Below are 14239 nucleotides of genomic sequence, written 5' to 3' on the forward strand. Positions count from 1 at the left end.
TCAACAGACACATACACTCATCCTGGCCTGACTGCATTGGTGACCAATTAGTTTTTGGCGTCAACTCAAAGTGCTGGTTTTGATCGCTAAAGCCTTAAACAGCTCAGGACTGCAATACCTCAAGGACTGCCTCTCACCATAGGAACAGATCTGGACCCTGCAGTCATCACCTGAGGACTTCCTTCATGTGCCTTGTTCACAACAGGTCAGGAAGGTGCTAACATGAGAAAGGGTATTTTTTGTGGTGGCTCTGCATTTGTGGAATGCTTTCCCCAGGGAGGCTCACCTGGCACCTTCACTACATACCTTTAGGCACCAGGCAAAAGCATCCCTCTTCTCCTAGGCCTTTGGCTAATTAAACTAACTATGGTCTTTTAAACTGTGTAGGGGGTAGTCATTGTTTTTGTTTGCTACTATGGTATATATGTATGTTTTGACATTGTAAACCACCCTGTGATCGTCAGGTGAAGGGAGGTATTGAAATTTAATAAATTATAACAACAACAACGACAATTATTATTATTATAATGTATTAAGTTACACAGATGTGTGTGTTTAGAGAGGAGGGTGGGGGAGAGAGGGAGAGGAAGTCAGACTTCCATTTACCCTGTTAAGATCTCCAGGGAGTGATTCCAGAGTTCAGTTGAGTCAAATGTAATTAGCTTTGTTGATTCTTGTCTGTTTCTTAAACTCTCTTTAAGATCAGCTCCAAAAAGTGTAAGGCTGGATTTTGCCAACAGTGAGATATCCTGTCATTTGTCTCCTGCCAGTCATCAAAGGTGCCATAGTCTAGTAAACAACATGAGAGGAAGCCAAGTTCTGCTCCCAGTTACTTAAACCAAAGTCAGCTCTAGACTTGCCCATGCAACTTCTCTGCCCGCTCAAAATGCATTCATTCAGGGAACTTCAAGACTGTCGATATTTTCGGGTGGGATTTAATCACATGTTGGCAAATGGAGATTGTGCAATTAAAGTCTGTTTGGAGCTCTTGTACAACAAGCCACATGCCAAAAAACCCCTGTCTTTTGTGATAAGAAAATGCACTGAAAAGTGTGGGATAATATTGGCTTGGCACAAATAATCTAATCCCAGAAACAAATCCAAATGAATGCTCAGTAAGTAGTTGGCATCACTGAACCTCCCTGCAAACTTTGTGCAGAAAAATTAGGATGAATGCTCAATATATACAGGTCTTCTGGAACTAACCTCGGTGCATTTGATTCCCTTCTACTGTGTCTGCATTGGCCTCCTTAGCCTTGCCAGTTCTCAGGTGTTGTCTTGATGATTTCAGGACTTGGACTCTTCATCTTCTCCAGTAAACTTGTCCAAACCCTGGGCCTCCAGTCATGAGGAAGGATAGAAGGGAAGTCATGTTGCTTTGTGTTATCCCGTCTCCTTTACTGCCGCTGCACTGCTTTATCTTCCTGTTCTCTTTCCAATTGGCCTGGAAGGAGATGAAGAGGCAGGGTGGATTGGTGACAGCAAATGAAAGGAAGGCCACAATGCTGTGTGATGGTAGCAGCAGTGTGGAACATGGCAGTGCTGGTCCCAGAAGCAAGACCAGGAGCAGGATGCAGGCTCACTACCCACAACAGCAATAGGACTCAGGAGGGGTGAATGATAACCATAGGTCTAGTAGCCAACCTGAGATGTTTTCAGATAAATTTGCTTCTGTACACAGTCTCCTAGTATGTGCAAGCCATAGGGCATAGCTCAGTTGGTCAGAGCATGGTGCTGATAACGCTAAGGTTGCAAGTTCAGTCCCCATATGGGACAGCTGCATATTCCTGCAATGCCGGGGGTTGGACTAGATGTTCCTCAGGGTCCCTTCCAGCTCTACAAATCTATGATTCTGTTATTCAAGATCCAAAGAGCTTAAGAGTGTGGGCAGGCCTACAGAATTTTTTTTTTACTTTTACTTTGAACAGTGGAGCATCCTTGCCTTATCACAAAATGCTTTTGAAAGTCCTATCAGTTTCAAAAATTATCTGCGATATCGCATTTGAGGAGTGCTGTTTGAAAAATACAAGCCTGATCCTATCTTGGGCATGCAAAGAATTTTGCACAGTTCTTTAGATCTCAGCCACAGAGTACCTGTACAATCTAATATGCTCCCTAGTGTAAGCACTTGGAAGTGTCCCAAGCAAGGGACTGAGCTTCCCCTTCTCTAAAACTTGTTCTGCAAACAGATATTTTTCTTCTGATAACAGATTTCTGCCAAAACTGGTCAGGTGTGTCAGCCAAGTAAGCAAAAAGAGGGGAACATAAGAATCCATTAATATACACCTGGAATCCAACATCTGCTTCAGGTAACAATTGCATTCTAAACAATGTTCTACCATCAGCATCTATTGGCTATATAGTAAAAACATGTAGAATCATTCATAGCAGTCCTGGCTACAGACATACCATTTTTGTTGTTGTTTGATTGCCGGTATCTCTTTACATGTGCATGTTGCGTGCACAAATTATACATGCATGTTCCCATAGTAGCAGGCACACTTTACCTTCACTGATGCATGAACATAACAGGATTAAAAAGTAGCAGACCTTTCTTGAAAAGCTGGTGCTATTGTGCTATTAAAAAGAACCCTAATTTTGCTGAACAGGCAGGTTCCCCCCTCCTTCTCTTGGGTTTATTTTTTCTGAGGAGATTGGAGAGGGAGCACAAGCTATGTAGAGAAAAGCCTTAAGATGCAAGACAAGTTGGGAACAAGTAGGCGAGTGTAGAATGATCTTAGTAGAGCTGAGGTGTGGCTACACAAAGAAATAAGGGTATCAGGCAGGGGTAGACTTTGGTGTCGTCGTCCCGTCCCCCCCCCCCCGCCTTTCACCTTCTATTCTAAACCATCAGAAGGGAGAGCAGCAGGGGGCTTAGAGTATCCTCTCAATGGTGAGTACCTGGACAGCAGTTTGAGCAGCTACACAGGTGGCCTGTGGTCACAGTCTTGTTCCCTGTTATGCTGAGCCGCACTGTAGTTCTGTTTAAATCACAGCATCTCACAGTGTGCATCTAAATGTGCCTCTGTCAGCTGTACAAAATGGTGGGGCATTTCTTCTTTTTCAGCAACACGAAAGTGGCCACACAATTGTCTGCGTAACCCATTGTAGGATAACACAGGGGTCTCATGTAGCATGTTGAATTTCATTTTGGGGGTACTTCTCCAAACATACAATTTGCACTAAATTGCCAAACTAGGAGGAGAAGGAGGCATGTTCATACAGATGTGTTGCCCTGAAGAAATCTCAGAGGAGCGACTCCAGAACTAGGCCAAGGTATATAATTAGAAATAGAAGTTGGCCGCATTGTTGCTTACAGCTGAAAACCAAGGAGAAGTATTTCTTGTTAGGCTAAGCCAGCTCTTTTCAGTACAAAACCCTCCCTGCTCAGAGACTCCCTGAGAGTTGTGGCCTGCCTGGTATTTATTACCCATTTCTGAGCCAGCTGCTAACAATTTGTATTCAGGGAAGAAAAATGTCCCTCTTTTCTCTCTGCTGGCCCATTTGGTTTCACAGGCATGTCATGGTGGTTTAGCGGCCCCTCAACAATACAATGAAATGTTTGCCAAGAGCAGAGGCAGAGCAAGGCAGCCAGACCCCAGCCATAACATTCCCGCCCTGCCCTCCTCTCCTTCCTCCTTCTGAGAGAGAGTAAAGAGAAACCGCAGACACTCTTTGTTCCCAGCTGCGCACTCAGCCACACTCTCTAGACTCAGGCTAAAGGCCCGTCCCTGAGGTCAGCACCAGGTCACTGGAAACCACCCAAGGTTGGCCAGGAAACACCTTTTTCTGTGGCACAAAGCTGGATTGGAAACCCAAGGGAGAGCTGGGACATTGGGCAGGTTGCAGGATTCTTGAGCTTCTGCCCAGTATGTGTGATGGCTGGCCTAAAAGACAGAGGTGTGGAAATGGGAGAGTCAGTTAGGGGTGGTGGTGGTGAAATCTCTCAATTATGGTTTCTCCCAGTTTCCTATTTTTCCAAACTTACATTTCGTTCTCAACCTTTCCACATCAATCTGAGATTTATTTCTTTTCTTTTTTTAAAAAAAAAACCTCATTGAAAATCCACCAGCATTTTAGTGTGGGTTTTGCCTCATACACACGTTTTTGAATGCCTTTCCCCCCAAAGTATATATTTTTGCAAATCGGTTTTTCCATCATGCAATGCAGCTGTGTATGCCATTTTTACCAATACATGCATTTTAACACTTTTTTTTTTGCTAATATATGCATTTTAACACATTTTTACTAATACATGCATTAGGCACATTTTAATGTAATATAATCATTTTTGTACACGTTACTTGGATGCACTGCAAAATTCAGAGAAGTGCAAATTTCAAATAATGGTTTTGGTTCTTATACTGGTGATTTGCCCAGGGTCAGTTAATGCATTTTGAGGCAGATTGGGAATTTGAACGACTGGTGGGGTGACAGACGCTGCAGCAAGATTGCATTTACATTTCAGATTTTCCTAGGAAGTCAGTCAGGTTATTTCAAAATTAGTTGGTTCCTGGCCAGTGTCACCTATACGATAGCTTTATATTCACTGGATGCAAGAAGGTTAGGAGATACTTTGTTGACGCCAAATGCTGTCAGCTGTCAAAATAATTTTTACATTTACATTATTGGGGGAACATTACCAATGGATTTTTGATAATTAAAGGCAAAAGAGCAATTACTTTCTTGGCATTTAAATTTCATTCATTTATTTACTTACAAGATTTATTCAAATTGTTTTACATTCATAAATTTTAAAATGATGAACAAAAATGTCTTTACAGTATAAATGATATGGAATACATTTTTAAAACCCAAAAGTTGATAAGTAGCAGAGCTTGGATCACCCTTTAGGAATGGCTTGCCAAAGTAAAAAAGTATTCAGCAAGTACTGGAAATACAAAAAAATGTATTTCCTGTCTAATGCATACCAAGACAGAATTTCACAAGTCAGGTGCCATTATGAAAAAGGCCCTGTTCTGAGTTGTCATGGAGTTGGTTTCAGATATCCTAGGTCAGGGATCATCAGCTTGACATCCTTGTGTGCAGTTTTACCCTTGAGGTCTTCTCCTAGCACCCAGGAAACCACTGAGCACCCCCTCACCTCACAGTCTCTTTGGTCATGCACTGGTGAAGGTCATAATTCCTGAGGTCAGGAGTCCTTTTTCTACCTTGAAAAGTACAAAGAGTTGAGGAAGTTGGAAGAGTGATAATCTATGTGCTTTTCAAGGCTCAGATTAATTCTACTGGACGTGACTAGAGATGTTTTCCTACAGAAGTCACTAAAAAAATCTAAACGTGCCCATGGGCCTGAAAAGGTTGGCAACACTTGTCTGAGGCATCTGATAAGCAAATAGCATCAGGAATTTCTCTATTTTCATCTATGAAACATTGGAGGGTAGCAGATCTTTTAAACAGGAAAAGGAAGAAGTGGAACCCTTTATCCCAGCGGGGTGCCAATCATATGGAAGGACGCTGGAAGCATTTTTTGGGTAGTTTGGTATTAAATTTGAAAGGAATTTTATACAATACAAGAAAATCTTGCAATAGCGGTACTATTCATTGTTTAAAAGCTTTGGACAATCAAAACAAATAAAACAACAGTATAAAATTTGGCAGATGCAGAAAAGCTATCCATCTTAAAAACAACTCCATAACAAGGAAAGTCTTATTTAGGAAATGTTTAAACACCCTCCCCACTATTTAATGCTTCTTTAAAGTTTGCAGTGCTGGGGCCAAACTAGATCCCAGCTAGACTGAAAAAATACAGTTCATAAATATTATAGGGTTGAAGAATTAGAAGCCCACTGTTCAGGTCTTGTCCTCTTCACTCTCAACCTTAACACTGTCTCCCTCTCTCCTCTCTTTTTCAATACACGGCAGCTATTTAAGCTCAGCTCAACATCTCCCCTTCCAACTCTAAGTTTTTCTGACTTTGGTCTGACCCCAGCCAAGGTCTCCTTATGTTCTACTGCAACAACCAAACACTGAATTACCACTCTGGTGCCTCACCTGTACTAAAAACATTTCCCCTGTTTAGTTTTCCCTCTTTACGTGCTCATTTTCCACATTGATCCTCCTTCAAGAAAATCCCCACCCGATCACTCCCTGCAAATGAACTCCTCCCTGAAATCCACACAAATACATTTCTCCTTCAGTTAACTAGCCTGCAGAATTATTACAAAAAATGTTCCTTTCCCTCCCCAAAGAGAAACAAAGCTGCACTTTCTTTGCCACACCAGCTCTCTTCCATTGTGCTTGGGGGCATGCAGAGGGTTGCAAATGAGCTCAGGCAGGAGGGAAGGAGGATCTGTTCCCATGACAACAGATGCTGGGCCTAAACACCAATCCTGTTCACCTAAAGAGAAAGAAACAGCACAGGGGTGGGGTAGGGGGAAGAAGGGGCACAATTTAAATGATATTAGCTGGCACTAATCAGTCACCATCTATGTTGATGGTGAATTAGCCTGCCTCCTTACTATCCCTTTTCCAAACAAACAATGCAGACACAAAACCATGTGGCATTGTGACCACATCTATTTGCAGATCTGAACTGGTCACCTACACGGACTGAAGCCTGATAACAATAACAGCAGCAACAATACCCTGCCTTTCTCCCTGGTGGGACTCAAGGCAGCTCACAGATAAAAATAAGAACTATTAAAAACAGAGAGAGAACAATAATTAAAAAATGAAACATTGATAGAATTAAAACTATATACATCATCTGTTAATTACGTTCTGAGATTCCTACATTGCCAAATGCCTTTTAAGCATCAAACATGATGATTGATTTGGGTGGTCTCCACCCCCATCATGGTATATGGCATTTAATATCCATCTGATGGAGCTGGTAACTGATCTTTTCCAAATATACTCTATCTGATCTATATGTGTATACTGGGGAATCATACGGTTCATTTTCTTCGATAATATATTCATGAATAGTTTTGCATCTACAAGAGAAATTGGATGGTATGAACTCACCATTTCTCCATCTTTCTTTCTTTATTTTAAAATAACTATGTGCTCAAATCCCTGCACACACTCCAGCGTAGTGGAGTATTAGTCCTCGATAGTCCCCTACGGAGCATGGGGAGGCAAATGCCATCTATGGATTACTTTGAATGAGTTATTTCCCTTATGTGTGATGACACTAACCAGAATGGTACAGAGTCTCAAATTTTGTTCCATTTCATACAGTATTCTCTGTCTTTGATGAGGAAAGTAAAAACGTTAAAAATAAAGACTTTAAAAACAAAACAAAACCATATACAGTATTGAATCGCTGGCACCATCCGGGAACTGTGCAATATTTCCACAGTAAAATATTTTGTACAGTGCAATGCTTTCCCATTAGAGAATTGCTATTTGGTGCAATTGGAGCATGTATCTTGGGACGTTAAGGAGCTCATGACCTGCTTGAAGCTTTGACCAATTTGTGCATCCAGAGATTCCTCTGCAGCATAAGTGAAACGGTTGTCTTGGGAATAAAGCAAGGGGTGGAGGGTAGGGGCGGGTGTCTGGATGATGTTGAGAGTTCAAAGCCACATGGAGAAGATCAGGCAGAAAATATTTATTATCTGAGAGGATGCCCCCTAATCCTGCAGCATGCAATGGGGCCTGCAAGCACATTCCCTGTATTGAAGGTTGACACTTTGCTGAGGCCAGGGCTCCATCCTATTAACATTCCTCTGTGAGATGAAAGCGGCAGGCCAGCAGCCAGACAAGCTCTCCCAGCAGAAACAACACCTGCTAAAGCCGTGTGCTCAATCAGTTCCCTTTTCAAAACAGAAGCTCAGGATTTGGGAGGCAGGATGGGGTCTGGAATAGATACAGACTCCAAAAGAGCTTTTTTCTCTCCCCTTCCTATTGAAAAAGTTGCACCTGGTTCTACTTTGCAGGCCTCTCTCTGCAATTTTGTTTATTTTCCCCCTTTTACCAGTGAGGAGGAAACTAGAGCCAAGATTCCAAGAGTCTTAACTTTTTAATTCTTCATCAGTGGGGAAGATTTTCATTTTGATAATGAGGGGTAGAGGACAGTAACAAGGGCCTTAACTCAGGGCCTGGTGGAGAAACTGTGACTTGCCTCCAGATGTTGCTGGACTTCATTAGCACCAGCCAGGATAATTGGAGTGGTGGAAGTTGTAGGGCTCATCCAGAAGGCCCCCAATGAAGTGGGCATCCAATCTGGCTGAATAAAGTATAATAAAGTCCTTCTGCTTGCAGTGCATAGTTAGTCTATGGAACTCATTCCTATAGGAGGCCATGATGGCCATCATATTGGATGGCTTTAAAAGAGAAATGGACACATTTATGGAGATGAAGGCTACTAGCCATGATAGCTATGCTCTCCTCCATGGTACAAGGCTGCAAGGCTTCCGTACAGCAGTTGCTGGAAACCACAGGATGTGAGAGGACTCTTGTGCTCAGGTCCAGCTTGCCAGTTGGCCACTATGAGAACAGGATGCTGGATTTGATGGACCATTGGCCTGATCCAACAGGCCCTTCTTATGTTCTTACGACCTACATGTTGTGGATTCGTCCTGATTTGCTTGCCAAAAGTTTCCAGAGTGGTTACATTATATCAGTGAGCAAATCAGTGAGCCAGCGTGGTGTAGTGGTTAAGAGCGGTGGACTTGTAATCTGGTGAACCGGGTTCGCGTCCCCGCTCCTCCACATGCAGCTGCTGGATGACCTTGGGCCAGTCACACTTCTCTAAAGTCTCTCAGCCCCACTCACCTCACAGAGTGTTTGTTGTGGGGGAGAAAGGGAAAGGAGAATGTTAGCCGCTTTGAGACTCCTTCGGGTAGTGATAAAGCGGGATATCAAATCCAAACTCTTCTTCTTCTCTTCTTCTTCCTCCTCCTCCTCCTCCTCCTCCTCCTCTTCCGCCTCTTCTTCTTCTTCTTCTTTTTCATTGTGGTTTATTTGTGAGGAGGTTATACAACAACGAGCATTCATCTTGCATTTATCCTGATTTTCATATTGCATTCATCCTGATTTGCTTGCAGGATGTTAATAATTCACTCCACACTTTTCGAATGCATTTCCCCATCACTTTCCTAACTGCAAAAGCTAGAGCGAACAGAGCTATGCAAACCTCAGTTTCCAGTGGTTTGTTTCTCACGGTTACCAATAGAAGGCACAGTTTGCACTCTTAAAGCTCTGTTGGCTTTGTGATCGGCATGTGGCCTCGTGTGCCTGCATGTGTTACAGAACCCCACATGCCAGCTATGCATATAGCCCCAGTCACAGAGGATGCCATGTGCTTAGATACATGTGTCATGTCCTCAACTTCCTTTAGGGCCATTTAAAATGGACTGTTTGCACAAAGAAGTGCAGAAGAGATGCTAGGGTTGAGCCACCTGCTCCCCGGCCTTATCCTGCTACTGCTGCTTATCATCTGTCACCTTGCAGGTCTATTGTCAAATGCCTGCCAGGCCCGCCAAGGTCATTGAGGTGCAAGTGTGCCAACACACACAGGCTAGTCTGTGGAGCGAGGGAACAGAACTCCTGCGATTTATGCTCCTTCCATCAGCCATTGACAGCTGCCAGTTTGCAAAAGGTTGGCAAGTTGTCGTCTCCTCTTCCAAATTCCGCATTAAAATCTCGAGGTTTGTTGGGACTTTGCCCTTGTTAATCAGCATGTCCTCCCCCCCCCCCAAAAAAAGGCTTTAAGAGTGTTCCTGAGTTTTCTTAATGGACCTGGAAGCATGCGTGGAATTCTCTGCAGGGGAGCAAGCTGCACATTGCCCTCGTTAATGTCATCTGAATCGGGAAGGGGAAAGAGAGAATTCCTGGCATTCATTACTTTCATTTCATTCTCTGTTTAGCAGCCCAAGGTGGGGGTAAGGAGATGGAATCTGTAAGTTTTTATTAACCCAAGTGGAAATGGGAGCGCATGTTACAGTGCTTTTACTGTGTAATAAAACACACTTGGGGACAATACTGGAAGCCACAGAATAAAGGAGCAGAGGAAGAGGGCAGGAGGGGATGTGTGGAAACGTTCATTTCTTCACAGCAGTACCTCAGAGATACAATACCCACAAATCACTACCACCCCAAAAGGACAGAGGTGTCAGCTTTCACAGGCTACCATAAAAGCCATCCCTATTTCCAGCAACTGTCCTCTAATTGTACCAAAGTTTGGCTGTTGTCATCACCGGGTCTAATGGTCAGATATTCAGAAAATCAGCAGCTTAGTTACAATCTGGCTGTCTTTCTCCCACAGAAGCTAAAGGAATGTTATGGAGATACTTTGTACAGGGTAAATGAGCTCAGAAATGCTGCAATTTCTGTGGTGTGTTATATGAGTTCTTTCTATATGAACAGTTCACCAACACCCTTTTGTTCAGGGCCTCAGTCGTTGCTTGTGGGAAATACTGAAATACAATTATTTCCAGCAGAAAGTAAGAGAGCAACTGATGCAAATGCATCGACACTGATGGCTATGGGGAAATCAAGCTGCACCAAAGGTGTACAACAACCAGGTCTTGGGCTGATTAATATTCTACAGCCTTTTAAATGTGCCTGTTATTGTTTTGCTGTTTTGCCTTACTTATTTACTTGTTTTTTTACCCTGTCTGTTATTCTGTGAACCTCCTTGGGATCTATGATGGAGGGCAGTATATTAATCAATCAATCAAATAAATAAATAAATAATACGTCAGGGACAGGGAACGTCTGGTCTACCAGTTATTAAGACTACAGCTTCCATCATCTCTGATAATTGGCTGTGCTGGCTGGTGCTGATGGGAGTCCGAGTCCAAGAACACCTGGAGGTATTCCTAGTGCAAATACAATGCAATTACTGCTGGAGGTGCTTGTATACTTAATGAGCAAATCTAAACACTATGCTCCATTAATCAACTTGAAAAGGCCTTCGAGCACCATTTCTGAAGGCAAGTTCCCCAAGAACAGATATTTTGGACCTGTCCGTTCAGTACTGTGCTTGTCTATTATTATTTTTAGAAATTAGACTAGCATTAAAATGGAAATCAATGTTAAAACCTAATTTAGATCTAACATAGCAACAGCAATGACCTATGGTGTGTGTGTGTTTTGTTTACACATTTAGACTTTGGGCTTTTAACATAATTTCCAGGTCTTCTGGCATGCTGCTATCCAAGTTTTGTAAACCATTCTCAAACCAGATTTTTGCAAGATGCAGCACCATTCAATTCCATTTTTAGCTGACCAGTCTGAACGCTGAAAAAAAGATACCATTTTTGTTATGCCATAAGAGTTTGCTTCATGCAAGTGGCAGTGATAGAGAGAGAAAATACTGTGCTTTAAGTAGGTTCCCAGACAGTAACCTTAAGTAATAGTCTGAATTTGTTTTAGGAAATTGTGCTTGGTAGAAAGTAAAGGATAATTAACCAGGCATTTGGTAAGTATGGTAGTTTCCGAGTGCCCATCATGAGTCATATCCTGTGCTGGTTTGTATATTTTCTGCTCTAGATATATTTATTTGTATCACTGCATTTCTGAAATGGTGATGGCTGTTTTGTTATTGAACCCCGCCCGTTGTGAGGAATAGCAAGTTAGAAATGCTTTCTCTAATTGTGATTCCCTGGTATTAAATGCTGTTAGTGTAAATTTAAGATGCCTCATTCATGCTGCTCTTTCTTTTTAAGGATGTAAACTCTAAATAGTTGTACAAAGACATAGATCACAAAATATGGGGAATTGCAGTTTATTAAGAGTGCTAGGAACTGCGGCTCTGTAAGGGTAAACTACAGTTCCCATGATTCAGTGTGCTTTAAATGTATGGTATGGATGTGACCTTAATTACTAAGGTGTTAATTGCCTCATGGTTAGAAATTGCATATAATTGGAAAAGGGTAGTCAAATTCTCTTGAAAGGGGATGCTCTAGAACAGGGGTGCCAACTTGAATAAAATATTGGGGTGCCCAGGTAAGCTCCACATCACATAATGTGGTGTGTGTGTGTGTGCGCGCGCGCACACACACACACAAACAAACACACACACACACTATTTGAATGGCAATGCCATTTACCGTACTTTAGGGGCCCCAGCCCCCTCAAATATTTTACTAGGGGGCAAAGTGACCTAAACCGCTAGGAGTTGGCTCCAATCCTCTAGAACAACTTTTGGTATTGCAACACACAAGTCCATCGATTTACTGCCACATGAATTTTGGACCTTAAGTCTTCAGCAGTGTCAAAATTTCATACATCTTAACTGCAAGTTGCAGTTCTGCCTGTTGCAGAATCATTATTTCAGGTATCCCTGCAAGAATGTACGAACACCCCTATGAACACATAATTTTGTTGAAAGATATATTGTACTTATAAAGGTAATCAGGTTTTTTCATGAGAGAGGACAAATGTAAGGTCACCAATTATCTCACTGGAGGATATTGCTTCATAAGCTATAAATATTTAGTCTAAAAACATATAGTTAAATGGATATTTTTAATACCTTTTTTCATGATAAAGTGCACTTTGGCAAATATCAGTGGGATGGCCAAACTTTTGCCAACAGGGAGGTCAATGTGGGGTTTGATGGTTGTCAGGCATAGTCTCCCCCACCTGCTTCTGCAGCACAGGAATCGCTTCATCAGCAAGCTCAGTAGCTTCCTGGTTTTCTCCTGCTCCACCCTTGCAATTATTTTTCCCAGACAAGATTCTCCCTACAACAATTTAGTGTCCCTCGAGGCAATGACCAGGTCACAGTATATGCCCCTGTATCATGAGCTGCTCAACAGATAGAAGGCAATACCCATAATTTCCTCATTAACCTTTGTTTCCTTCCTGCCTAGAAGGCACTAGTTGGGCTGATGACCACCTACCCTCATTTAGAGCCAAGACGAAGGGACATGTTCAAGCAGTTTGGCCTTTGCCCTGTCACTTTCCCCTGGAAAAACCAGTGGTCTAGCTCTGATTCAGAACAAGTGGCAATCCATGGAACACCCAATTGCAATTTTTTTTCCAATTCAGCACTAAACTGCAGGTTTCCCTGGGGAAAATGCAGCAGGGCAGTGAGGATGAGCCCAAGATTATCCTGAATCCTTGTTTCACCTCTGCAACATTAACCTCTTGAGTGCATAGGGCAATTCAGACTTCCATTTACTGAATATTATTTTTTCGGAAGGGACGTGGGTGGCGCTGTGGGTTAAACCACAGAGCCTAGGACTTGCCAATCAGAAGGTCGGCGGTTCGAATCCCTGCAATGGGGTGAGCTCCTGTTGCTCAGTCCCTGCTCCTGCCAACCTAGCAGTTCGAAAGCACGTCAAAGTGCAAGTAGATAAATAGGTACCGCTCCGGTGGGGAGGTAAACGGCGTTTCCGTGTGCTACTCTGGTTCGCCAGAAGCGGCTTAATCATGCTGGCCACATGACCCGGAAGCTGTACGCCGGCTCTCTCTGCCAATAAAGCGAGATGAGCACCGCAACCCCAGAGTCGGCCATGACTAGACCTAATGGTCAGGGGTACCTTTACCTTTACCTATTTTTTTGGAAGGGATTCCCCAAAATTGTGCAGTTCCATGTCCGTTTTATCCCACTTCCCCACTCCAGAGGAACTGTACATAGCCTAGCAGCAGGGAACACTTGCACACAAAAAGCCCCATCCCAATGTTCAGTCCCTGGCATCTCTAGCTAGCAGGATCAGGCAGCAGGTGTGGGGCAGGGTGGAGATCACTGCCTTTGACTGGCAGTGGTTCTCCAGGGGCTGAGTGGCAATACTGGACTAGATGAACGAAGACTCTTTCAAAGCTTCATGTGTTACACCAATAGCATCCAGTAAGACTGTTGAAGACTTCCAGCTTCTGTGCAAGCCTTTTGGCAAAAGAAATTGGGATGGTGTGTTTGAAATTGGACAAACATCTTTCCTGCATTTTATGGTGTAGTGGTTAGTGTTGGACTAGAACCTGGGAGAACTAGGCTTCAATTTGTGCTCAGCCGTGAAGCTCGTTGGGTAACTTTGAGCCAACCATAAGACTCGGAGGCTGCCCCACCTCTCAGAACCATGAGCTGTGGTCTAAACCATAGAGCCTCTTGGGCTTGCTGATCAGAACGTCAGCGGTTCAAATCCCTGCAACGGTTGCTCTGTCCCAGCTCCTGCCAACCTAGCAGTTCAGAAGCATGTCAGTGCAAGTAGATAAATAGGTACTGCTGTGGTAGGAAGGTAAACAGCATTTCTGTGCGCTCTGGTTTCCGTCACAGTGTTCTGTTGCGCCAGAAGTCATGCTGGCCACATGACCCGGAAAGCTG

At 43.2% G+C, this 14239-nt stretch overlaps 1 long non-coding RNA gene across 1 annotated transcript in view; it reads left to right on the forward strand.

Annotated features, from left to right (window-relative positions):
- Nucleotides 1–14239, forward strand: part of LOC310764063 — a 436509-nt gene that overhangs the window by 14373 nt on the left and 407897 nt on the right. The window lies entirely within an intron of this gene.

The sequence above is a fragment of the Podarcis filfolensis genome (genome assembly GCF_964270895.1).
Source record: "Podarcis filfolensis genome assembly, chromosome: 6".
In the NCBI taxonomy this organism is placed as follows: domain Eukaryota; kingdom Metazoa; phylum Chordata; class Lepidosauria; order Squamata; family Lacertidae; genus Podarcis; species Podarcis filfolensis.